This window comes from Arachis duranensis, chromosome 7 (assembly GCF_000817695.3).
Source record: "Arachis duranensis cultivar V14167 chromosome 7, aradu.V14167.gnm2.J7QH, whole genome shotgun sequence".
Taxonomy (NCBI): Eukaryota; Viridiplantae; Streptophyta; class Magnoliopsida; order Fabales; family Fabaceae; genus Arachis; species Arachis duranensis.
Window position 1 is genome coordinate 21,823,513 of NC_029778.3, and position 19,755 is coordinate 21,843,267.

Genomic DNA, 19,755 nt, shown 5'->3' on the forward strand with positions numbered 1-19,755 from the left:
GAATCTTTATTTCAAGAGTCCTTAGATAGTCTGCAAAGCGGGCAAATTGCTTATCCTGTTCTGCTTGGCGGAGTTTCTGAGGATAGGGCATCTTGACTTTATATTCTTCAACCTTAGTTGCTGCAGGTTTATTCCTTACAGAAGTGGTTGGAGAAGCCTTTTTAGAGGGGTTATTATCAGCACTCTCAGGTGTCTGATCCTCCATTGGCGTTTGAACGCCAGGATTGGGTGAGGATTGGGCATTTAACGCCAACTTTTCTCCCTGTTCTGGTGTTTGAACGCCAGAACTGGGCAGGGAATGGGCGTTTAACGCCAGCTTTCCCCCATTTTCTGGCGTTTGAACGCCAAAAGTATTCCTCTCTGGGCTCTTACTGTCCTCAGAGGGATTTTGGACAGTGGTTTGGTTATCCTCTGTCAATTGTTCCTTTGTTGGCTTTTTGCTACTTTGAGCAGTGTTATTCAATGTCTTCCCACTCCTCATTTGAACTGCTTGGCATTCTTCTGTTATCTGTTTAGATAACTGCTGTTTTGCCTGATTCAACTGTGATTCTATGTTCTTGTTAGCAATTTTAGTTTCTTGGAGCATCTCTTTAAATTCTGCTAACTGTTTTGTCATCAGGTTGTTGATTAAGCTCAACCATCTGTTCTTGAGGATTAGGGTCAGTGACTACTGTCATAACTTCTTCTTTTATAGAGGACTCATTACTAGAGTACAAATGTTGATTTCTAGCAACAGTATCTATAAAATCTTGAGCCTCCTCAATCGTCTTTCTCATATGTATAGATCCACCAGCTGAGTGGTCTAGAGACATCTAAGCTTTTTCTGTAAGCCCATAGTAGAAGATGTCTAACTGTACCCACTCTGAAAATATTTCAGAGGGGCATTTTCTTAGCATACCTCTATACCTCTCCCAGGCATTGTAAAGGGATTCATTATCCTCTTGTTTAAAGCCTTGGATGTCCAGCCTTAGCTGTGTTATCCTTTTTGGAGGGTAAAATTGATTTAGGAATTTATCTGATAACTGTTTCCATGTCTTTATGCTTGCTGTAGGTTGGTTATTTAACCACCTCTTAGCTTGATCTTTTACAGCAAATGGAAATAGTAATAATCTGTAGACATCCTAATCCACCTCTTTATCATGTACTGTGTCAGCAAGTTGTAAGAATTGTGCCAGAAACTCAGTAGGTTCTTCCTGTGGAAGACCGGAATACTGGCAATTTTGCTGCACCATGATAATGAGTTGAGGGTTTAGCTCAAAGCTGCTTGCTTTGATGGGAGGTATACAGATGCTACTCCCATATGCAGCTGTAATGGGGTTAGCATATGACCCCAGAGTCCTTTTGGACTGTTCATTCCCATTTATGTCCATGATGGAGAAAAGGGAATTGATGTGAATAGTAATCAAGATATATATGTATATATATTTTTTTGAAAAGAGGAAAGATAAAAACAACAAAGAGACACCAAACTTAAAATTTTTCAGAAAATCAAACATAAATTTTCGAAAACCTAAAGAAAAACACAAAGAAGACACCAAACTTAGAATTTTTAAAGATAAAAAGGGACTAAGAACAAGTAATTTCGAAAATTTAAAAGAAAAACAAAAGTATGCAATTGACACCAAACTTAAAATTTGAAATTATACTCAAATAAAAGACTCTAAACCAACAAAATAAAACAGTCCTAATCTAAGCAACAAAATAAACTGTTAGTTGTCCAAAATCGAACAATCCCCGACAACGGCGCCAAAAACTTGGTGCACGAAATTGCAATCACACTTTTGCAATTCCGCACAACTAACCAGCAAGTGCACTGGGTCGTCCAAGTAATACCTTACGTGTGTAAGGGTTGATCCCATGGAGATTGTCGGCTTGAAGCAAGCTATGGTTATCTTGTAACTCTTAGTCAGGATATCAATAATTATCAGGGTTGATTGTAAAAAGCAAAAGAACATGAAATAAGTACTTGTTTTGCAGTAATGGGAAACATGTTGAGGTTTTGGAGATGCTCTATCTTCTGAATCTCTGCTTTCCTACTGTCTTCTTCTTCAAGCACGCAAGGCTCCTTCCATGGCAAGCTGTATGTAGGGTTTCACTGTTGTCAATGGCTACCTCCCATCCTCTCAGTGAAAATGTTCAACGCGCTCTGTCACAGCACGGCTAATCATCTGTCGGTTCTCAATCAGGTTGGAATAGAATCCAGTGATTCTTTTGCGTCTGTCACTAACGCTGAGCCCTCAGGAGTTTGAAGCTCGTCACAGTCATTCAATCCTTGAATCCTACTCAGAATACCACAGACAAGGTTTAGACCTTCTGGATTCTCTAGAATGCCGCCATCAATTCTAGCTTATACCACGAAGATTCTGATTAAGGAATCCAAGAGATATCTACTCAATCTAAGGTAGAATGGAGGTGGTTGTCAGGCACATGTTCATAGTTGAGAATGATGATGAGTGTCACAGATATCACATTCATCAGGTTTAGGAACAAGTGATATATTAGAATGGAAGCAAGCATGATTGAATGAAAAACAGTAGTAATTGCATTAATTCATCAAGACACAGTAGAGCTCCTCACCCCCAACCATGGGGTTTAGAGACTCATGCTGTAGAAGATACAATGAGAAATGTGTAAAGTGTCATGAGGTTTTGATACAATGTCAAAAGATCCTATTAATAGTGAACTAGTAACCTAGGGTATACAGAAATGAGTAAATAACGTAAAAATCCACTTCTGGGTCCACTTAGTGTGTGCTTGGGCTGAGCATTGAAGCTTTCATGTGTAGAGACTTTTTCTGGAGTTAAACGCCAGCTTTTATGCTAGTTTGGGCGTTTAACTCCAATTTTTATGCCAGTTCCAGCGTTAAACGCTGGGAATTCTGAAGCTGATTTGCAACGCCGGTTTGGACCATCAAATCTCGGGCAAAGTATGGACTATTATACATTGCTGGAAAGCCCAGAATGTCTACTTTCCAAAGCCATTGAGAGCGCGCCAATTGGGCTTCTGTAGCTCCAGAAAATCCACTTCGAGTGCAAGAAGGTCAGAATCCAACAGCATCTACAGTCCTTTTCAGCCTCTGAATCAGATTTTTTTGCTCAGGACCCTCAATTTCAGCCAGAAAATACCTGAAATCACAGAAAAATACACAAACTCATAGTAAAGTCCAAAAAAGTGAATTTTAACTAAAAACTAATAAAAATATAATAAAAACTAATTAAAACATACTAAAAACATACTGAAAATAATGCCAAAAAGCGTATAAATTATCCGCTCATCAATGTCCGCTGTGTGTTTCCTAAGACATGGATTTTTGAAGGACACTGTGACACACAAACATACATAAAAGACATGTATTTGGTGTCCTTCAAAAAAGATGAGACAATGAGACACATTGAATAAGACACAAATATTTACTCTTTTATCCTTAGTAATTTACTCTTATCCTTATCCCATTGGTGATAATATTGGGGTAAAATTTATATTTAGTTTATACTGGTGTGTCTTGTCCAGTATCACCAAACACAATAAAAATTTGTGTATCTTTGTGTATTTGTATCTATATCCATGTATTTGAAAGACAATAAACAAACGTAGCCTTAAAGAACAAAATGTAGCATATTTTAACTCCATAGAATCTAAAAAATGGATTTGGCATAAGAAATTAGGACATGCAAGCATGTACCAAATTTCTAAGCTTGTAAAAAAAATTTGGTTAGAGGTATTCCTAACTTAAAGTTTGACAAAGATATCACTTGTGATGCATGTCAATTGGGCAAACAAACCAAATTTTCTTTTAAGCCCAAGGATGGAATCTCTACCAAAAGGCCATTAGAAATGTTACACATTGATCTTTTTGGTCCTACTAGAGTCTAAAGTTTGGGAGAAAAATACTATGGTTTAGTGGTGGTTGATGACTACTCTAGATTTGGATGGGTTCTTTTCTTGGCCCACAAAAATGATGCATTCAAAGCTTTCTCTTCTCTTTGTAAAAGAATTCAAAATGAGAAGGATTTAAAAATAGCTTGTCTAAGAAGTGATTATGGAAAGGAGTTTGAGAATCAAGAATTTGAAATGTTTTATGATGAATTTAGAATTTCTCATAATTTTTCATGTCATAAAACTCTCCAACAAAACGGGGTTGTTGAAAGGAGAAATAGAAGTCTCCAAGAAATGACTAGGGCAATGCTTTGTGAGAATGAAGTTCCAAAATTCCTTTGGACAGAGGCTGTGAACATAGCTTGCTATATTTTAAATAAAACCATCATTAGAAAAGGGTTAAAGAAAACTTCTTATGAGCTATGGAAAGGAACACCTCCAAATGTTAAGTACTTTCACATATTAGATACAAATGCTTTGTGTTAAACAATAAAGATAATCTTGAAAATTTTGATCCAAAATCATATGAAGGTATGTTTGTAGGATACTCAACCACTAGTAAAGCTTATAGAGTTTATCTCAAAGAACATAGAACCATAGAAGAATCCATACATATTTCATTTTGTGACACTAACAGCATTCCAAGTTCTATTATAGAGGATGATGCCGGAATTGAAACTGAGTTGAATCCACAGGAGAAATAAAGAAATGATAAACCAACACCATTCGTGGAGAATGATGGCTCTAACCCTACAGATCAGGGTGTAGGAGATAATCTAGTTTTGTCTCCTGATGAAGCAGGAGATTTTGGATCTGTGAGCATTGATGAACCAAGTCAAAGCCAAACTAAAAACCTGTCAGATAAACCTAGAGAGTGGAAGTTCTTGAAGAACTACCCTCATGAGTTTATTATTGGGGATCCTTCCAAAGGAGTCACCACTAGATCCTCCTTGAAGAAAGCCAATGTCAACAACGTTACCTTTTTATCCCAATTGGAGCCTTAAAATGTGAAAAAAGCACTTGAAGATCCTTCTTGGGTTAAAACTATGTAAAAGGAGTTAAGCCAATTTGAAAAGAATGAGTCTTGGACTCTTGTTCCTTACCCTAATGGCAAGAAGGTAACCGGTACCAAGTGGATCTTTAAAAATAAATTGGGTAAGGATGGTAGTGTGATTCGTAACAAGGCTAGATTAGTGGCCCAAGGTTACAATCAAGAAGAGGGCATTGACTTTGATGAGTCATTTGCTCCGGTGGCTAGAATAGAAGCAATAAGATTATTGCTTGCCTATGCTACCCACAAAGACTTTAAATTATTTCAAATGGATGTCAAATGTGCCTTTTTGAATGGATTTATTGATAGAGAAGTTTACGTAGCTCAATCCCCCGATTTTGAAAATAAAAATTTTTCAAATCATGTTTTTAAACTTGTAAAAGAACTTTATAGTTTGAGACAAGCTCCTAGAGTTTGGTATGAAAGGTTTAGTATCTTCTTGTTGCAAAATAATTTTCAAATAGGTACTATGGATACTACTCTTTTCATTAAAGAATCTGATGATCATTTCTTGCTTGTTCAAGTGTATGTGGATGACATTATATTTGGATCGGCAATGAAACCTTGTGTGAAGAATTTGAAAAACTAATGACTAATGAGTTTGATATGAGTATGATGGGAGAACTCACATTCTTCCTTGGATTTCAAATCAAATAAACTCCTAGTGGTATTTTTATGCATCAAGGTAAATATGCCAATGAATTGGTGAAGAAATTAATTTTAATTAAAATTAAATTTATTTTAACGTGATTTATGTCTGAATATTTAAATTCAAAAATAATTATAATTAATAAAGTATTTATAAAATTAAATAAAAATAATAATATTAGGGTTTATCTTGTGTTAAATTTGATGGGTTTTATCAATATTTTTCACACTCATTCATATAAATTGCATGTTTTTATGATTTCTTCCTAATTATACTTCATAGTTCAAAACATGCTTTTTTAGCCTTAAAAATGCTACATTTTAATCGTCCCCTATTACCATTTGATGCCGTGATGTGTTGTTAAGTGAAAGGATGAAAAGGAAGCATGCAAAAGTGGAAGGAACATGAAGAATAGATATTTGGAGAAGTTGGTCCCGACGCGCATGTGCAGCATGACGCGTACGTGTGACTTGTGAAGAGCTCATCCGACACGCACGCGTGACGTCTATCACATGACTCAATTATGAAAAACGTGGCTGGCGATTTCTGCAAGGCTCCAGGCCCAAATCCAACGTGATTCTGAATGGATAAAGGCTAAGGATTGAAGCCTTTGAAGGGGAATGAGAGGGAAGTAATAGTGGAGGTTTTGATCATGTTTTAGGATAGAATTCTAGAGAGAGAAACTCTTTTTTCTCTCTAGAATTTAGGGTTTCTTATTTCAATTATTTTAGGGTTAGGTTTCAATCTTGTTTGAATTCAGTTTTCCTCACTCTTTATTGTTCAAGAGTGTCCTAGTTTATCTACTTCCCTTGTTAATTTCTTTATGTTGGCAATTTTAGTTCATAAACTCTCTTGTTAAACTCAATTCCTTTTAAATGCAATTTTACATTTTCATATCTTTTGATATTTTCTTTCATTGTTATTATTGATTTCTTGTTTGGTCTAATTATAGTTTCTATTAATTTTTGCATTGCATGAAGTTTGCTTTTATTGCCTACCAAGTGTTCGACAAAATATTTTCACTAGTTATGGAGTAGTTTTCTACACTCTTGGCCTAGGCTAAGGGAATTGAATGATCTTGAGTCATTGGGTCTAATTGGATTGATGATTTGGGAACCCTTGTTGGTCAATTTGATACCTGTTAACGCTAACCCACTACTAAGTTAATTAGTAGCTAGGTTGGGACTTATGGGTTGATGTTGATCAAACCCATTTGACGTACTTCAAGAATAGAAGTAGACTTGATGAGATTGGTTCCTCATAGTTATCAATATATGGTTTGTAGATAAGGATGGTGATCTCAATTTCTACGCCTTAGCCAAGAGTTCTTTTCCTTTCTCTTATTAGTTGATTGTCATTTATTTTCTTGTTATTTAGATTTCTTGTTAATTGCTACCTCAACCCCCGATTTCCTTCATAGCCAATAATTGAGCACTTGATTGCAATTCCTAGGGAGAACGACCCGAGAGTAATACTCTCGGTTAATTTTTATTGGGGTTGAACTTGTGACAACCAAAATTTAAACTTTAATGAAGGGTTAGTTATCGGTTTGGAACTGTACTTGCAACGTGATTCTCATTAGTGAATTTCTAGACCGACGATTAGTCCCTTATTAGTGACAATTAGGCCTCTGAGGATTTCGCGTTTAGACAATTTAGTCCCTGAAAAAAGTAACAAATAGATCCCTCAGGAAACGAAACGTGGACACGGTACATCCTTCCGTTAGTCCATGTGTCAAAACAGAATGGAATTGCCTTGCTGTCCCGATACATAAACTGACGTGTCCGTTATTACCATATATGTAATAGGACGACGTTGTTTTTTTTTTTTGTTTCCTTCGTTTATATTTGTTTCACTTTGCCTTTAACCTTCAGTTACCTATTGTTATTACCTATTAACCCTAAGGAGATGCTGGAGTCAAAGAGTATTGGCTCTATAGTAACAAAAGTGACGATCCTTCTTCAACGTATCGACAAGGAAGAAGACAGCATCAAGGGAACTGGTGTTAGCGGGGACATCCTCGAGTAAGGTAAAAAATGATGATGCTTTTGTCAGTTAGTGTAACCCTTTATCAATTACTTTCATGGTGGTCCCGTTGGTTGGAACAAATTGTTTAGTCTTCTACAAAGAATGGTGGTCCCATATTTTTTAACTTGTTTGCATGACACATTTTGCCACATTTAGAAATATTTATGCATTTGTTGAAACTAATGATTAGCAGAAAGACTAGTATCATTTTATGTCATAATAAAAAAAAGACATACATGTTCTTGATTCTTGAGTTAATTATTGTCCCAATTTATTCGAATGATAATTCTATTTGTACTGAAAAGATGGAGGAATTTGCTATTCCTGTGTTCCACCATGGGGGAAAATTTGTGAGGAACAAATGGGGAGAGTTGAGTTACTGGGATGTGTTAGTTGAGAGGTTTCTAGAGATGGATCTGGACCTTATGAACTTCTTTGACTTGAAGGAATTGTTCAAGAGTTTGGGATACGATGATTACAAAGCAATGATGTTGTTTGATCTGAATGCTGCTAGTTTTGAAGCCAGTTTGCATCCCATTTTTGGAGATTCAAAGATCAATGCTTTAAGGGAGCACAAAATGCAAAACAAGAAGTGTGAGGAGTTCTAACATGTAGATGGCTTACTGAGAAACTTGAGAAGTAATTACGGACACATCCAAAGCTCACGCAAAAGGATTATAACATGCAAATTCACTGCAAAAGTATGCAAAGGGCACTTAAAAATGTAAGGGAGTTAGTAATTGGCAAGAAAAGTGAACAGTATGGTAAATTAAGAGATTACCTAGCTGAGATGTTGAGAAGTAATTCTGGCAGCACAGCCTTATTAGGAGTTGAGCCAATTCCACAATCTCCTCCACTTTTTGACAGGCTTTATATTTGTCTAGATGCATGTAAGCAAGGTTTCAAGGCAGGATGTCGCCCGTTGATTGGGTTGGACGGGTGTTTTCTAAAGGGCGATTATGAGGGACAGTTATTATCTGCTATAGCTCAAGACTCAAATAACCATTTCTATGTGGTAGCTTATGTTGTGGTTGCATCAAAGACCAAGGAAACATGTAAATGGTTTCTGACTCTATTGCTAAAAGATTTGGGAGACGTCCAAACACACAGATGAAGCTTTATATCTGACCAACAAAAGGTAAAAAACTTAGATGTATTCTTCACATGTTAGCATGGTTTGAATTGTATGTGTTTCTTGTTAGGGTCTGGTTCCTGCACTTCGAGAAGTGATGCCCAATGCACATCACAGAAACTATGTGATGCACATCTGAAAAAAAGTTTTGAAGTAATACAAAAATAAGCAAACTAAAGGTGCTGTGTGAGAGTGTGCTAGATGCATAACTGCAGTTGAGTTCAACGAAGCATGGACAAGTTAAAAAAGATAATGAGAAAGCATGGACCTATTTGGCTAAGTTTGAGCCTGCTGTGTGGGTCAAAGCATACTTTAGCCACTGGCCTAAGATAGATAATTTGACCAATAACATGTGTGAGGTCTGGAACTCAAAGATTGTGGATTACAGGGCAAAATCAGTATTGACTATGTGTGAAGAACTCAGATGTTATATTATGAGAAGGATGGCAAATCACAAGAGACTTTTAGGTGGGTACAAGGAAAAGATTGCACCAGTTCAACAAAAAAAGATGGAGATGCTAAAGAAGGCTAGCGATAAGTGACAGCCACAATGGATTAGTGATGATGATCGAGTCAAATATGAGGTTCAGTGTGATGGGAAGAAGGTGTCAGTAAATCTAGGCCAGAGCACCTACACATGTAATATGTGGCAACTCATAGGTAGTATCAAACATTTCCTATCCATAGAGCTTTCTGGACAGTAGTTGTAGATATAGTTTGTTAGCTTTTCTGATTTGGTTTGTTGTTGTTGTTAACTTGTATGTGTCAGAAATGTTGTGTGTGCATGCTATATTTGCTATAGCCTGGAGAAATGAGTGACCTGAAGACTATTGTCACCGATGGCTGCAAATGAGCTCATTCAATGCTACATACCAATATTGTGTTCAACCAGTTCCGAGTGAGCAATATTGGGAGATGGCAGAAGGATCAAGACCTATTCCACCCAAGCTTAAGAGACCCATTGGGCGACCAAAGCTACATGAAGAAGAAAAGATACTGTTGAGCCACTACTGAATGTAAATAAAGTTAGGAAAAGCTTCAGTGTGACTTGCACCAAGTGTGGCAAATCTGGCCATTACTCCAAAACATGCAAATGAGCTCCAATAACTAAGAAAGAAAAAAAAGACAGGTCCTCATCAAAGAATGATACACAAGAAGATATACCACATGCTGACAGTGCTCCCTAGGCAGAGAATCAAGAAACCATTGCTTCACCCGACCCATAGCCACAGGTAATCTTAGTTAATTGTATATTCGCACTATTCTTAAGGATTTAATTGTCTGTTATAGTTTGTATTAGGAATTTAAATGTCCTATCACTAACTTGTGAGGGGTTTAGTGGTCCTAGACTGAAAAATAGTTAATCGATTATTTAGAAGCTTAGTGTGATATTGGAGCAATTGTACCATTCATGTCTATTTAGGCAAAGCCAGTCCAAGAAGAAAATTATAATCCTGTTGTCACTACTCAAAATGTTGCACCACCTGGGTCTGTGACTAATGGAGCTGCCACTAATACAAATGTTGCAAATAATTCTGATGATGCTGTTCAACATGGACCTGTAATAACTGGCATTGACACTAATGTAACTGATGCAACTGTAAGTTCTTTGTAGATGATGTTGTGTCTACTGTATCTGTGTGTTTAATATCAAATACATGTGGTTCATAATGAATTTTTTTTTGTCAATATCGCAAGGCCAATTGGAAGATGCTGTAAAAGAGAGAAAAAAGGAAGACAAGAAGGTCCACAAGGTTCAGGCCTCCAGGTCAAGCCCAAGCCTAGTTCAGGCCTCCTGGTCAAGCCCAAGCCCAACTTAGGCCTCCTGCTCCAGTCCAGAACCAAATCAGATTTACAACCCAATCTCAAGGCCATACTAAGCCCCCTTCAACAACAACTACCTAAGGAAAAAATCCAACTCAGGTCCAGTCAAAATTCTCTGCTGCTAGGCCACCGAATCCAGCCTTGTTCAGAAAAAAAGCAATCAATTATAAGGCCCGAACAACCTCCACCACAACAACCAACAAGATCAACTGATGGTATTTCTGCAAAAACTCTGGCTGCAACAAGTTCGAGAATAGCTTCAAGAATGTTTCACTTCATTTCCACCCCTAGATTTAAGCCTTAGTTGAAGTCTTCAATCTATGAAACTTTAGTATTTTGGATATAATGGATTAGTAATTTGGCTGTAATCAATTAATATTTTGGATATACTTTCTTTGGACTTAAATACTATTTTGAATTAGGCACAATATATTGTGCAGTTATGATAATGTTGCTATGTAGGTTTTCTTTTGATTTAGTAACATATGTAGGTTTTCTTTTGATTTAGTAACATAAACAAGTGTTCAGCCTCTTTTTGGATCAACCCATATAACTGGAAACAATCTTTTGGAAGTTTAGATAATATAACAATGCTTTTATGCTCATTATAGTTACTTGATTTCTTTCAGTTCATCTATGTAAACATCAAATTCATTAACACCAACATCTATCATATATCATACAATGATTCAAAAATAGTTATTCATTATCGCATTCATAATAATACAATTACAAATAGTACTACATTCATGCTTCAACTATCTAACTTGATTCACCCAGAACCCTTGCTCCACACATTCACAATTATTGCAACTTAGAAACCAGCCATAAAATACACAATATTTCTAAATCTACTACCAGTAATTTCTCTTGGAGTTTCCTAATTTCTACAATCCATTTCCAGTCTTAGAATTCTCTCCTCCAAATCAATTAATCTATCCTCCACTCCCTGCTTAGAACTTTGAACCTCCACATCTCTAGCAACATCATCCAACCATCTAAAGAATTTTCAGTATGGCAAATTGTCCTATAAATGCAACAAAAAAATATACAATGAATAACAGCTATAAATTTCAATTCAACAGGAACACTCAGAACTCATATAAAAAAACAATTTGAATTTACATTTACCCTATAGTTTGGGCATCCTAAGAATAATCTATCTGGATTCTCTACTGTTTCAGACTTGTATATTGTTGCATATAGCTGACAGTTATACTTGGGCGCGATTTTATTGCTGAAGCCTCTTTCATGTGTTGAGTCACCCCTACAATTCCCACTACTGCCTTCATTCCTTTCCATTCTTTGCCGCCTCGTGCTTCTGGAGCTTTCGGTGCTATTCATTATGCGTTGTGCTAGGGTTTAGTTTCAGAGTGAATAATTGGGAATTCTAAAAAATTAGGGTTTCGAAGCATTTTAAATCCAAGCAACATAGAAGGACTAATTTGTCCTCCCCATTCAGAGTAATTCCACTGTGGCATTTAACGGACACCTCAACACATTAACAGTCTATGTCAGATGCGCCGTTAGTCTTACTAATGGAAGGATGTAATGTGTCGATGTTTCGTTTCCCGAGGGATCTATTTGTTACTTTTTTTTTCAAGGGCTAAATTGGCCGAACGCGAAATCCTCATAGACCTAATTGTCACTTTACTCTTATTTTTAAAACCTTCATTATTTTAAAAGGTTTAAGATTAAAAATAAAGGATTATTTTAGATACAAAATTTATAATTTAATATTGAGAATTTAAAGAAAAAATAAAAGACCAAGAGTTAAGTAATATTAATTGAAAACTCATAAATTTTCTAGTTAAATTCGTTTGATGCCAAAAACCAAATGTGATGCTTCATTCTCATGATAGTATTCTTTTAGGTTTTTGGCTTCAGAGTAATTAGCGAACAGAATTACTACACGTCCAAGTATTTTTTTCATCCAAGTTTATCCAAATAAGTCCAACACCAACAAAAACCACTCTCAGTAAAAGAACATCATTACATGCGCTTTTTCTTCTTCTCTTCTCCCGCGCTTCTTCTTTTTTCAAATACACGCATACGTCCTCTTCTTCTTCTTTCAAATTCACGCATACCTCCTCCTCCTCCTCCTCGGAATGCAATTGCTAAATTGAATTGAATTGAATTGAATGGACGCAAGTGTTCTAAATTAAATTGAATTGATAATCTCTAAATTGTAGACACAGGTGTTTTGAATTTGATTTTATATAATGGATATTGTTTCATTCATTTAGTACTATACAATTATTTCACCTTAATAACGTGTTTGATTCATTATGCAGAAAACTATTTTGAATTTTATTTTATATAATGGATAATGTTACGTTCATTTAGTACTATATAATTGTTTTACCTTAATAACGTGTTCAGTTCATTATGCAGAAAGCTATTTTGAATTTGATTTTATATAATATATAATGTTCCGTTTATTTAGTACTATACAATTATTTTACCTTAAAAATATGTTCGGTTCATTATGAATTGAATTGAATTGAATGGACGCGGGTATTCTGAATTGAGTTGAATTGATAATCTCTAAATTGTAGACACAGGTGTTTTGAATTTGATTTTATATAATGGATAATGTTCCATTTATTTAGTACTATACAATTGTTTCACCTTAATAACGTGTTCGGTTCATTATGCAGCAAGCTATTTTGAATTTGATTTTATATAATGGATAATGTTCCGTTCATTTAGTACTATACAATTGTTTTACCTTAATAACGTGTTCGGTTCATTATGCAGAAAGCTGTTTTGAATTTGATTTTATATAATGGATAATGTTCCATTTATTTAGTACTATACAATTGTTTCACGTTAATAACATGTTCGGTTAATTATAAATTAAATTGAACTGAATGGACGTAGGTATTCTGAATTGAATTGAATTGAATTGATAATCTCTAAGAGGAGGAGAAGAAAGAAGAGGATAAGAAGAAGGAAAGAAGAAAAACCTACGTGTACAAATTTAGAAGAAGAAGAAGAACCTGAGCAAATTTGGAAAAAGAAGAAGAAGAAATACGAGGAGGAAAAGGAGAAGGAGAAAGAAATGGAGAAGGAGAAGGAGCGCGTGATTTGAAAAGTTGTTACAACAACTTGGATAAACTTGGATAAGGATTTTGCTTGGATGTAGAGCTTTATTATATTGATCAGAAGATATACCTTGTTTGATTAATGGATTCTCGATATACATTTATTTAGTACTTCCTATTGACAAGATTTCATATAAAAAAATCTAAATCTGCCATGCAAATTTTAGCACGTTGTAGAAGTCCATTGGAAAGATTTAATGACGGTGATACTGATCACTAGTTTTGTTTTAATCGTCTTTATTGGATTGAATTATGATGTATCTTTCACTATGACGTTTAATAGATACTTTTTTTACCTCCTACAAAAATAAGAAAGAAAAGATCAGGCTAGAGGATAGCATATTTATTCCAGTTGTAGCTAAAGGAGAGGTGCGGAAAGAATTAGATGATTGTATCAGTTTTGATTTATTCATGACACATTAGAGTTAGAGACCTCGTTTCATTAAATGTCTTTGTCAAAAAGATTACAAATTTATTGGTGAGAATGTTATTTCATGAAAGTATTGAAAGGCTTAATGGGGGTAATGAAAAAAAACTTTCATGGTGGGATTTATCCATTGTAAAAAAACACAGTCATTGAAAATTGTATTATTCTATCCTCTAAGAAAGGCAATAATGATACTATACAACCGTGGCATATAAAGATTGGTGACATAAATGAGAAAGGAATGTCCATACTTGTTAGTAAAAACTTGCTAAAAGATATAAAGAGTTGTAATTATGTGAAAACTGTGTCTTCAAAAAATAAAAACAAGTGAAGTTCAATTATGGTAAATAAAATAGCAAGAGAATATTGGAGTATCTCCTCTTAGACATTTGGCTCCTGTCCCTATTAACTCGTTAGGTTGAGCTCATTATTTTCTCTCATTGATAGATGATTATTCCAAAAAAATATAGGTTTATTTCCTGAAGAAAAAAGACGAAGCGTTTGGTAAATTCAAGCAATGAAAGATCATGCTCGAGAAATAAACTGGACGATCAATTAAGAGACGCAGAACCAACAATGATAGAGAGTTTATAGTCAAGAATTTGCTGAGTTCTGCAGAAATACTAGCACAGTGAGGCACCATACTGTACTGCCTAGAACACCACAGTAGAATGGAATTACAAAATGGATGAATAGAACACCTTTGAGGTGAACACGATGCATGAGAATCAATGATGGTCTTCCCAAATCATTTTATATTTAGGAGATCAATATAACTGTTTATCGAGAAACTCAATCTTAATCAACTGTAATCGATTTAAAAATTCCACAAGAAGTATGCTTCAGTCAACCTATAAGTTATTTAGATTTAAAGATATTTGGTTTCACTACGTATGCCCATACAAGTGTTGGTGAACTTGTGGCGAGTGCAAATAAATGTATGTTTCTAGAATATGCACGAGTTGTGAAAGTAAGGCTACAAATTGTGGTGTATAGAGAAAGTAGGTTCTCCTAAGTTCATTATCATGCAGATATAGATCATGGCTTCCATAAGCAGGTTTAGTTAGAAATTGATGGTGGGAAGTTAAAGCAAGAAAAAAAAATCAACCTAGTACTTTAGGTGCTGCTCAACTTAAAGTAGAACAACAAGATGAATTAGATGGTAGAAATACATGTGAAGAAATTAGAAAAGAAGAACAATACAATATTGCAACTGACAAAGAGAAAAATGACAAATCCAAAAACCTCAAAGTTATGTGGATTATGTATCTTATGCATTTGATCCAACAGAGGTAGTTCCTATAGCCTATGCATTGGCTATTGGAATGAATTTGAAACTTGAATCTCTTTACAAAAATTAGACATGAAAACGGGTGCAACTTCTTAACGAGAAAGAGCAATTGATTACAATAGGTTTTAAAAAAATTAAAAAATTCTTGGATTGAAGCTCCAAGAAAAAACTAGAAGCAAAAGGCCAAAACGAGGATATTGACTTCTATGACATATTCTCTCCTATTTGTGAAGCATAACACAATTCAAGTCCTACTAGCTATTATATGTATGTTTGACTTAGAGCTCGAACATTTTGATGTAAAAACAACATTCTTGCATGGTGAGCTAGAAAAAATGATCTATGTGAATCAGTTAGAAAGATTTATAGATCTTGAGAAAAAAGATCATGTTTGCTTGCTGAAGAAGTCACTGTATAAATTAAAGCAATACCTAAGATAATAGACTCTAATATGATAACTACATCTATTCTAAGGAGCTTTAAAATGGTTTGCAAATTCATTTATTGTTGTATGTTGATGATAAGTTAATTGCAGCTAATGAAAAAGCTGGAATTAGTATGTTAAAAGTTCAGTTGGAAAAAGAATTTGAGATAAAGGACTTGCCTACAGCAAAAAAAAAATTATGGGAATGGAGATTCATAAGGAGAAGCATTGTGGTAAGTTGTGTTAAAATAACAAAGTTACATTACAAAAGTGTTACAATGCTTAAATACGGATCAAGCTAAATTGGTTGGAGCTTCGTTAGCTACCCATCTTAAGTTATCCTCAAAGAACTGTAAAAAAACTGAGGAGGTAGAGCTTATGTCTCGTATACCATATTATAGTGCTATTGACAATCTTATGTAACAGCCACAAATATAGCATGCAATAATGGTACTCGTCTTACGACATCAAATACCTCAAAATCTTCAACAAATTATAAGAGAACACTAATAGTGAGGGTTTCGAAATAGAAATACTTATTGTAATCTAAAATGAACAAAGGAATGGAGCAACAATAATCCCGATGGCCCTCACTGACAAGAACAGAACCTGCCAAAAGCAACGAAAACTAGGGGGAGGCGGAACAGCAGCTCAATGATGACGAAAAATTTCAGCGGTAATTGCAACAATAACACAGTGACAACAACATCTCGGAAATCAAAAGAATGGAAACCAAAACCAAAAACACCCTTACCAGCAATAGTAGCGCTAACTCGGCCAGTTCCGATAGCGTTTTCCAGTGACCACAGTGGCATTTTCTGGCGACAGAGGCGCGGCTACAGCTACGGTGGTGGCAGACGGCTCCCCTTCATCGCGTTTTCCTCTCCCTCAACTCAGTTTAGCGACGGTGACGGTCCCCACCCCATGACAGTGATGGCGACGGCGGCAGCCTCCTTCCTCCTCGCATTTTGCCTCCCTCTCTCGAGCTCTTTCTACTCCCTCAACAATGGCGATGGCGATACTCTCCAGTGGCGGTGACACGTGGCTTGACGACGCTTTCTCTCTTGCGCGTCTTCTTCCTCCTTCCCAGCGACAACGACGGCGATACGTGATGGTGGCTCAATGGACAAAAAGTTTATGGTAATGGGTTGGCTCGTTGGTTTGGCGGCGACGGCAACCTCCCTCTTTGTCCGTGACGTTCTTCTTCTTCTATTTCTTTCCTCTCTCTCGGTTGTGTGTGTTTGTGTATAGTTAGGGTTATGCTTCTGATTTGGGAGAAGGGTGAGAGTAGGTTAATAATTTCGAATAAAAATAGGGGTAATATAGTAATTGTAAACTAATTTTAATCCAAAAAAATTATCTTTAAAGAAAATACTATTTATTCATCAATTTACAAATTATTTTCAAATATACTCAAATTTTAAAATTAGAGGTAATAAAATAATTTTTTTTAAAATAATAAATAAATATCATAATCTAATTTCTAAAAATCTGGGGTTAGACAGTGAGCATGACATGTCCCACATGGGATGTCTTCAAAACTAGAGTGAAGGATGGCGCAGGAGGCATCCCACGTTAGCGATGAGAAGAAGACTTGCCCTGGGCTAATGTGGCCACATCCCACGCCTTCAAGCCTTGGTGCAAGGGTGAAGAAGTTGGTGTGACTGGGCGTTTCCCAAGTGGGATGTCTTCGAGCCTGGAAGCTTGGGCGTGGAGTGGGCCTGACCCACATCCCACTCGTGTGATGGAGGAAGGCTTGGGGGATACTGAGACTTGGCCCAGCATGCCACGTCTCGCATGCCCTTGGTGTTGTATGAAGTGGGCGTGGGGTTGGTGTGGCCAATGTTCCATATCTCTGTTATTAACAAAATATTTCTTATTCTTTGTTTCTGCTTCCTCTTTGACTTGAGTAGCTTTCTCAGTTTGTCTCTATTATTAACAAAATCTTCAACAATCTCCTGCAAAACACATAAAGTAGAACACTCAAAGTATCTCTTGATTAAAACACAAGAGAAATTGCGATCAATCACTATCTATATTAACATAATTAACTAGAAAACTATTAAATGATGCTCATGCATCAGAAGGCAATACATATCCTTGGATATCGCATAGCTGTTGCAGCTGGTGTCAGTATTTTACAATTGTAGGTCTCATACTTCAGATGATTTGTCTGAAAAATGAGCATGATGATAGATGATAAGAAGACTGTTAACACATGGTCATTAATTGAATACGAAAATAAATTTATATTAGAATATGTTATTTTATACTAAACCCTGGTGGACTTGTATTAATTTTGGAGTGGATGTAAAAGGGTGGATTTCATGTGGATTGGGCGAAATAGTTAAAAAATATGAATAAATTTGGGCTGTTAGTAATGCACAGAGATAAAAATGTTTTTTTTTTGTAATTAAAATGGTTAAGTGATAAATTTGTTAGAAACAAAGAGTTTAACAAAAAATGGGACTAAGAAAAATAAATAAATATTCATAGATGTTATTTGTCATGGTAGAACGACACATTGGAGAAGACATGAGTGTATAATAAATCTTAAATTCCAAACCCTAAACACTAAATTCTAAATTATATACTCTTAACATTAAATCCCAAAATTTAAAATTATAAACCCTAAGTCATAACCCCATTACCCTAAATCACAACCCATAAACCCAAAATTTTAAATCCTAAACCCCTCAACACTAAAACTTAAATCCTAAATCCTAAACCTTAAGAATTATTCACTTAATGACTAACATAACAATAAAAACAATTCATCCCTATATTACCTTTCCATCTTTACCTAATGCAACCTCATAAATGTATTCTCATACCAACAACTTCATAAGCAAATCCGACTTATGATATCTAATCATGCTTTTAAAATTAACCTTTGCTGTCATCTCCATTTAATATTTCTTCATGATTTTTTTGGATTTTCGTGTAGGTCTTCATAATTTATTAATAAGTCTAAATTTTCAGGTATACTCAGCAACAGACATGTCTCCCTGCATCAACTGCATCAGTTTCATTTTCCTAACGTCACGAATTAACCTAAGGAAGTACTTCTTATAAAACTCTTCCATAAAAACATCCCAAGAAATTTCACTCTCATCTTGTTGCAGTTGTCGGTATATCCCTGCCACTAATACTCAACTCCCCCTTCTAGCATATAAGTTGCAAACTCTACATGCTGTGCTTGCAGCAACCTCTCAATGCCTTGGAACTAGTTATCAGCTTTAGTCACAACAATAGTCCCCTTAAACTTTGGAAGATTCACTTTCAGAAAAGTGGCAACGGTCATAGGTTTGCCAGGTTGCATTACATCAACATTGACATTTTTGTTATTCTCTTTGTTACCGTTTTCATTCCTCACTCTCATACGCTCAACGGCCCTAGTAGCAGCTGCTGCTGCCTTTCGCACAGCCTCAACCACGGTGTTCATCGTGGCCATAAATGTTTTCTCTTTCCTCGTCTGATTATCACTAGAATATACTCCTCTAGTGCTTTGTCTCCATGAACTCGTCATGGTTCTGTTTACACCAAATAATCATTATTAAGGTGATCAGTGTTAATAGTTCAAGTCAAGTGTGAACATTTCCAAAATGAATACACAAATACGATCATGCAACACATATCATAGAGATATCCTATCAGCATGAGACACATAGCAGAGTATGCAATGAAGTATGATTCATTCCACTCTCCAAGCTCTGCTAAGGATGAACTGCTCTATTACCAAATTACAATGACCAAACTTCTAGCATGTCATGATCACACTAGAAGTTAAGGGTTAATAACTTGCTTCCCTTAAACTTTAACTGTTATTTACTATATGAGCCTGATTCGTTGTTAAAACGTAGTTATTTTGCGGGTAATTCTTTTTTGAAAATGTTTGGTCTAACAAGCAGAATATACCAGATAAAATCATAAATAATAACAGATA